The sequence below is a fragment of the Eriocheir sinensis genome, chromosome 41 (assembly GCF_024679095.1).
Source record: "Eriocheir sinensis breed Jianghai 21 chromosome 41, ASM2467909v1, whole genome shotgun sequence".
Classification (NCBI taxonomy): Eukaryota; Metazoa; Arthropoda; class Malacostraca; order Decapoda; family Varunidae; genus Eriocheir; species Eriocheir sinensis.
Window position 1 is genome coordinate 6,660,920 of NC_066549.1, and position 6,000 is coordinate 6,666,919.

Genomic DNA, 6,000 nt, shown 5'->3' on the forward strand with positions numbered 1-6,000 from the left:
ATTCTCCTTTCAATCCTTTTCTTCCTTTCCCCTTCCTCCTCTTCGTATTCCTCCTCATCCTCGTCGGGAGTGGAGAGGTGTGTCTTGCATTGAGGTATCGTTTGAAAGGTATCTGTGGCCATATTTACTGAGACCTTGTTAGAGTACTCAGGTTGCTGCAGCGGTGAGGTATTCCAGGAGTCTTTCTCATTATGTTTGTGAGAGTCAATCATGTACGTTTATATTATCGTTGTGTAAAGTTTGGTACGAGAGTGTGTTGGGGAGAAAAGCCTGTGCGAGAAAATGTTTTGAAAGAGATCGGGAAGCAAAATGGGGTTGGATCCTTATGAGAAGAAAGTTTTGTCTACGAATTATTGGGTCTGGATTAAAGTCTTCCTCCACCTCTTCCACTGCTTCCTCCTCTTCCTCCTTTTCTTCCTCCACTTACCCTCTTCTAGGTTCTATCTGTATACCTCTACATCGTTGGGTTTCTCCTCCTCTTCCTCCTCCTCCTCCTCCTCCTCCTTTTCCTCCTTCTCGCTAGCTCCCCTTTCTTGACCTCTACCTCGTCGTCTTTTTCCTTTGCTATATCCTCCTCCTCCTCCTCCTCCTCCTCCTCCTCCTCCTCCTCCTCCTCCTCCTCCTCCTCCTCCTCCTCCTCACGCGTGGGTCAGTGAAATGGGTATGCCTGGGAAAGGTAAACTGAGGCAACCTGCGTGTCACAATCGGTCCTGTGTCGCCGGCTGAGGGGGGTCTGCTGTTACCTGCGCGGGGTCACGGGCCAAGGGGACGGAGAAGCGCGCCGGGGTAATGCGTAGGTTATCGTGTGACCTCCCCCCCCCCCCTTCACCCCTCTTCCCACCCTCATCTTTGCCTTATACAGTGTTGCGTCGTGGTGTTTTTTCTTGTGAGTGTTTGATATATTGTTTTAAATGAGGGTTTGATAGTTTTGTGCGTGTGTGGGGGGGAGGTGTTAGTGGTTGAATGTAGGGAAGACAGCCAGGTATTAGCACAGGTATGAAGGGGGTATACAGGAAGGTTAGGTTAGGTTAGGTGTGGGTTTTATGGTTGAGGGAAGATTGTGTACTGATAGCGGAGACAGTAACAGGAGGGGAGGCAAGCAAAGGTAGGAGTCACCCAACCAGCCAGGTATTAGTACAGGTGTGAATGGGGATATACAGGAAGGTTACGTTAGGTTAGGTTAGGTGTGGGTTTTATGGGGAAGGGAAGATTGTGCGCTGATAGTGGAGACAGTAACAGGAGGGGAGGCAAGCAAAGGTAGGAGTCACCCAACCAGCCAGGTATTTGTACAGGTGTGAATGGGGTTAAAGGGCCATATTCTTAAACGTAAAAGAACATGAAAACGTAAGGAGTCTGCAAGAGGCCGGTTGGTCTATACAAAGGCAGCTCCTGTAAGTCTAACCTCACCTTAACTCATTATCCATGTTAGATCGTTAAGTGGTTTGTTAGTTAGTTAGTTAGTTAATGGGTAGTCAAACAGCTATATTACCGTTAGTTGGGTAGGTTAGTTAAATAGATTGTTTGATCGTTAAGCAGTTAGTCAGTTAGTTAAGTTTACTATATTGTGTATTTATTTATTTATATTATTTTGTTTATTTTTTGTTTTATTTTTTGTTTTGTTATTTGTTTTATTTTATTTTGTTTTATTTTGTTATTTTCTTTTTTCTTTTTCCTTTTCTTTCTTTTTCTTTTTTATTTTCTATTTGTTTTCTTTTTCTTTTCCTTTTCTTTTTCTCTTTTTTCCTTTGTGTTTTCTTGCTGTTGGTTTTCTTTTTTGATGTTCTTTTTTTGGTGTTCTTTTTTCCTATCATCCTTTTGTTGATGTTCGTTGGTCTGGGTGAGCCGCTTTCCTCCCAGAAGAGACCCACCCATAATTTTGGAGATGTTGTTTGGGGCCGAAAGGTGGATGATGTTTCTTTGCATTTCTCCTTTCTTGATGTCAATTTATTTCTGTTGCTTTTCTTTTTCGATGTTTTTTCTGTTCTCTTTTCCATATTTTTTGTTCTTTTCTATATCATCCCTTTTGATGTTCTTTGGTCTGGGTGAGCCGCTTTCTCCCCAGAAGAGACTCACCCATAATTTTGGTGATGTTAGTCAGGGCCGAAAGGTGGATGATGTTTGTTTGTATTTCTCTTTTCTTGATGTTGTTTATTATTTTGCTTTTTTCTTTCGATGTTTTTTCTGTTCTTTTTTCCATATTTTTTGGTGTTCTTTTATATATCATCCCTTGTTGATGTTCTTTGGTCTGGGTGAGCCGCTTTCTCCCCAGAAGAGACCCACCCATAATTTTGGTGATGTTAGTCAGGGCCGGAAGGTGGATGATGTTTGTTATACTTTTCTTTCCTTGATGTGTTTTTCTTTATGTTTTTTTGATGTTCGTTTATTCATATCATCCTTTTGTTGATGTTCTTTGGTCTGGATGAGCCGCTTTCTCCCCAGAAGAGACCCATCCATAATTTTGGCGATGTTAGGGCCTAAAGGTGGATGATCTTTTTCTTTCTTTTCTTGATATTTCGTTTCTGTATTTTCCATTTTTCTGGTGTTCTTTTCTATTTTCCTTTTCTTTGGTGTTCCCATTGCGTGGATTGTCTACGACAGTATAACGAGCACCACCTGCCCGGGTTTGTTTAGAGTTTGCTCTCCTAGGAAGATTGCCTACCACGGCTAACGACCTCCACCTGCCCGGGTTTATTGTTCGGAGTTTGCTCTCCTAGGTGAATTGCCTTCCACGGCTAACGACCTCCACCTACCCGGGTTTGTTGTTCGGAGTTTGCTCTCCTAGGTGAATTGCCTCCCACGGCTAACGACCTCCACCTGCCCGGGTTTATTGTTCGGAGTTTGCTCTCCTAGGTGAATTGCCTACCACGGCTAACGACCTCCACCTGCCCGGGTTTGTTGTTCGGAGTTTGCTCTCCTAGGTGAATTGCCTCCCACGGCTAACGAGCTCCACCTGCCCGGGTTTGTTGTTCGGAGTTTGCTCTCCTAGGTGAATTGCCTTCCACGGCTAACGAGCTCCACCTGCCCGGGTTTGTTTAGAGTTTGCTCTCCTAGGTGAATTGCCTACCACGGCTAACGAGCTCCACCTGCCCGGGTTTGTTGTTCGGAGTTTGCTCTCCTAGGTGAATTGCCTCCCACGGCTAACGAGCTCCACCTGCCCGGGTTTGTTGTTCGGAGTTTGCTCTCCTAGATGAATTGCCTTCCACGGCTAACGAGCTCCACCTGCCCGGGTTTGTTTAGAGTTTGCTCTCCTAGGTGAACTGCCTTCCACGGCTAACGAGCTCCACCTGCCCGGGTTTATTGTTCGGAGTTTGCTCTCCTAGGTGAATTGCCTACCACGGCTAACGAGCTCCACCTGCCCGGGTTTGTTTAGAGTTTGCTCTCCTAGGTGAATTGCCTACCACGGCTAACGAGCTCCACCTGCCCGGGTTTATTGTTCTGAGGTTGCGCTCCTAGGTGGTTTGCCTTCCACGGCTAACGACCTCCACCTGCCCGGGTTTGTATAGAGTTTGCTCTCCTAGGTGAACTGCCTACCACGGCTAACGAGCTCCACCTGCCCGGGTTTGTGTAGAGTTTGCTCTCCTAGGTGAATTGCCTACCACGGCTAACGAGCTCCACCTGCCCGGGTTTGTGTAGAGTTTGCTCTCCTAGGTGAACTGCCTACCACGGCTAACGAGCTCCACCTGCCCGGGTTTATTGTTCTGAGTTTGCTCTCCTAGGTGAATTGCCTACCACGGCTAACGAGCTCCACCTGCCCGGGTTTATTGTTCGGAGTTTGCTCTCCTAGGTGAATTGCCTACCACGGCTAACGAGCTCCACCTGCCCGGGTTTATTGTTCGGAGTTTGCTCTCCTAGGTGAATTGCCTACCACGGCTAACGAGCTCCACCTGCCCGGGTTTATTGTTCGGAGTTTGCTCTCCAGGTGAATTGCCTACCACGGCTAACGACTCCACCTGCCCGGGTTTATTGTTGTGAGTTTGCTCTCCTAGGTGAATTGCCTACCACGGCTAACGAGCTCCACCTGCCCGGGTTTGTTCAGTTTGCTCTCTAGGTGAATTGCCTACCACGGCTAACGAGCTCCACCTGCCCGGGTTTATTGTTCGGAGTTTGCTCTCCTAGGTGAATTGCCTACCACGGCTAACGAGCTCCACCTGCCCGGGTTTATTGTTCGGAGTTTGCTCTCCTAGGTGAATTGCCTACCACGGCTAACGAGCTCCACCTGCCCGGGTTTGTGTAGAGTTTGCTCTCCTAGGTGAATTGCCTACCACGGCTAACGAGCTCCACCTGCCCGGGTTTATTGTTCGGAGTTTGCTCTCCTAGGTGAACTGCCTTCCACGGCTAACGAGCTCCACCTGCCCGGGTTTGTTTAGAGTTTGCTCTCCTAGGTGAATTGCCTACCACGGCTAACGACCTCCACCTGCCCGGGTTTGTATAGAGTTTGCTCTCCTAGGCAGATTGCCTACCACGGCTAACGACCTCCACCTGCCCGGGTTTGTAGCCGGAAGATATCCGGCACCTCCGTCGGGGCCCCGGGGGACGCCAAGGCGCCCTGCCGGGAGCCCTCCAGTCCTGCCATGCTCGCCAGGGAGACTTGGGCTCGCTGGCGCTCCACACCCCCGCCGAGGCGAGGATGCAAGAACTCGCTTCTTAAAACTACCAGACTTAATATAAAATTAATCATAATTACTGTGAAGGCGCCGGTCACCGCGTTTATCTGTTCTGAGATGGAAGACCGACGGGCCTGGGAAACGCGCACAAGCATGCAAAGGAATCCTCGCCACGGCTTGCGGCCAGCTTCCGTTTCCCTTATCTTTCTCACTCCAATTTTTCTTTTTTATTTTATTTTCCTTGTCTGATTGATTGATTGAATGATTTTACTTGGTAAGAGTCTGTTCACCAATTAACATCATTCAGGTACATTGCATTCACACACCTGCCGAGAGAAAACACCAGTGAGAGTGTTGACGCTCACGAGGACGGCCCGCTAAAGTTTCCTAACATTTGCATTGGGTTCCACTTCTCTTTAGTCGTCTGTCTCTTTATTTTGCTCTTCTATTTCATTCTATTTCTCCCTTTCTTTCATCCCTGCTCTCCATCTATAAATTTATTTCATTCTCTCTCTCTCTCTCTCTCTCTCTCTCTCTCTCTCTCTCTCTCTCTCTCTCTCACACACACACACACACACACACACACACACACACACACACACACACGGACATACCAAAAAATCGCAAACCACTTCTCCCACAATCCGAAAGCAGTCACCATCATGTGTTTTCTCTTTCTTTTTTCTCTCTCTCGCATTTTCATATTTATTTTCGCATCGTGGCAGGCAGCACAAAGGTAAAACAATAACACACAAAAAGTCCGTAAACCACTTCTCCTCCCATGAACAAACGAAAAAAATAGCCACCATCAAGTGTTTTTCTTATTTTTTTATCTCCTATTTATAGATTTATTTTCACATCATAAGAGGCAGCTCAAAGGTAAAACAATAACTCACCCCAAAAAAACTAATCCACTTCTCCCACAATCATAAAACAGTCACCATAATGTGCTTTTTATAATTTTTTTCTCCTATTTGTCTGTTTATTTTCACATCATAGGAGGCAGCTCAAAGGTAAAACAGTAACACACCCCAAAAAAACTAAACCACTTCTTCCACAATCATAAAACAGTCACCATAATGTGATTTTTCTAATTTTTTTCTCTCCTCTTTATATATTTATTTTCGCATCATAGGAGGCAGCTCAGAGGTAAAACAATAACACACCCAAAAAAAACTAAACCACTTCTCCCACAATCATAAAAGTCACCATAATGTGCTTTTTATAATTTTTTTCTCCTATTTGTCTGTTTATTTTCACATCATAGCAGGCAGCTCAAAGGTAAAACAATAACACACCCCAAAAAAAACTAACCCACTTCTTCCACTATCAGAAAGCAGTCACCATCATGTGCTTTTGTTGCTTTCTCCCCGTTGCTCACCCTCACATGCTCCCC

The 6,000-nt window shown here is 46.1% G+C and overlaps 2 long non-coding RNA genes across 14 annotated transcripts; one reads left to right on the top strand and one right to left on the bottom strand.

The window, feature by feature from the left end:
- Window positions 1–1,723: 1,723 nt before the first annotated feature.
- LOC127009575 (uncharacterized) lies at window positions 1,724–4,483 on the bottom strand. 8 transcript variants are annotated; one of them, XR_007762067.1, is made up of 6 exons: window positions 3,749–3,875; window positions 3,551–3,680; window positions 3,285–3,417; window positions 3,084–3,151; window positions 2,809–2,950; window positions 1,724–2,672 (listed from the first exon to the last, which is right to left on the bottom strand). It is a non-coding gene; the product is annotated as an uncharacterized LOC127009575 (long non-coding RNA). The 8 variants fall into 8 exon arrangements; XR_007762066.1 differs by lacking the exon at window positions 3,084–3,151; XR_007762061.1 differs by lacking the exons at window positions 2,809–2,950; window positions 3,084–3,151 and having other exon boundaries at window positions 1,724–2,678.
- LOC127009576 (uncharacterized) lies at window positions 2,573–4,503 on the top strand. 6 transcript variants are annotated; one of them, XR_007762069.1, is made up of 6 exons: window positions 2,573–2,714; window positions 2,919–2,986; window positions 3,253–3,385; window positions 3,717–3,852; window positions 4,049–4,184; window positions 4,250–4,368. It is a non-coding gene; the product is annotated as an uncharacterized LOC127009576 (long non-coding RNA). The 6 variants fall into 6 exon arrangements; XR_007762072.1 differs by lacking the exons at window positions 2,919–2,986; window positions 3,253–3,385 and adding an exon at window positions 4,383–4,501 and having other exon boundaries at window positions 4,250–4,317; XR_007762070.1 differs by lacking the exons at window positions 2,919–2,986; window positions 3,253–3,385; window positions 4,250–4,368 and adding an exon at window positions 4,383–4,503 and having other exon boundaries at window positions 4,049–4,249.
- The last annotated feature ends 1,497 nt before the right edge of the window (window positions 4,504–6,000 follow it).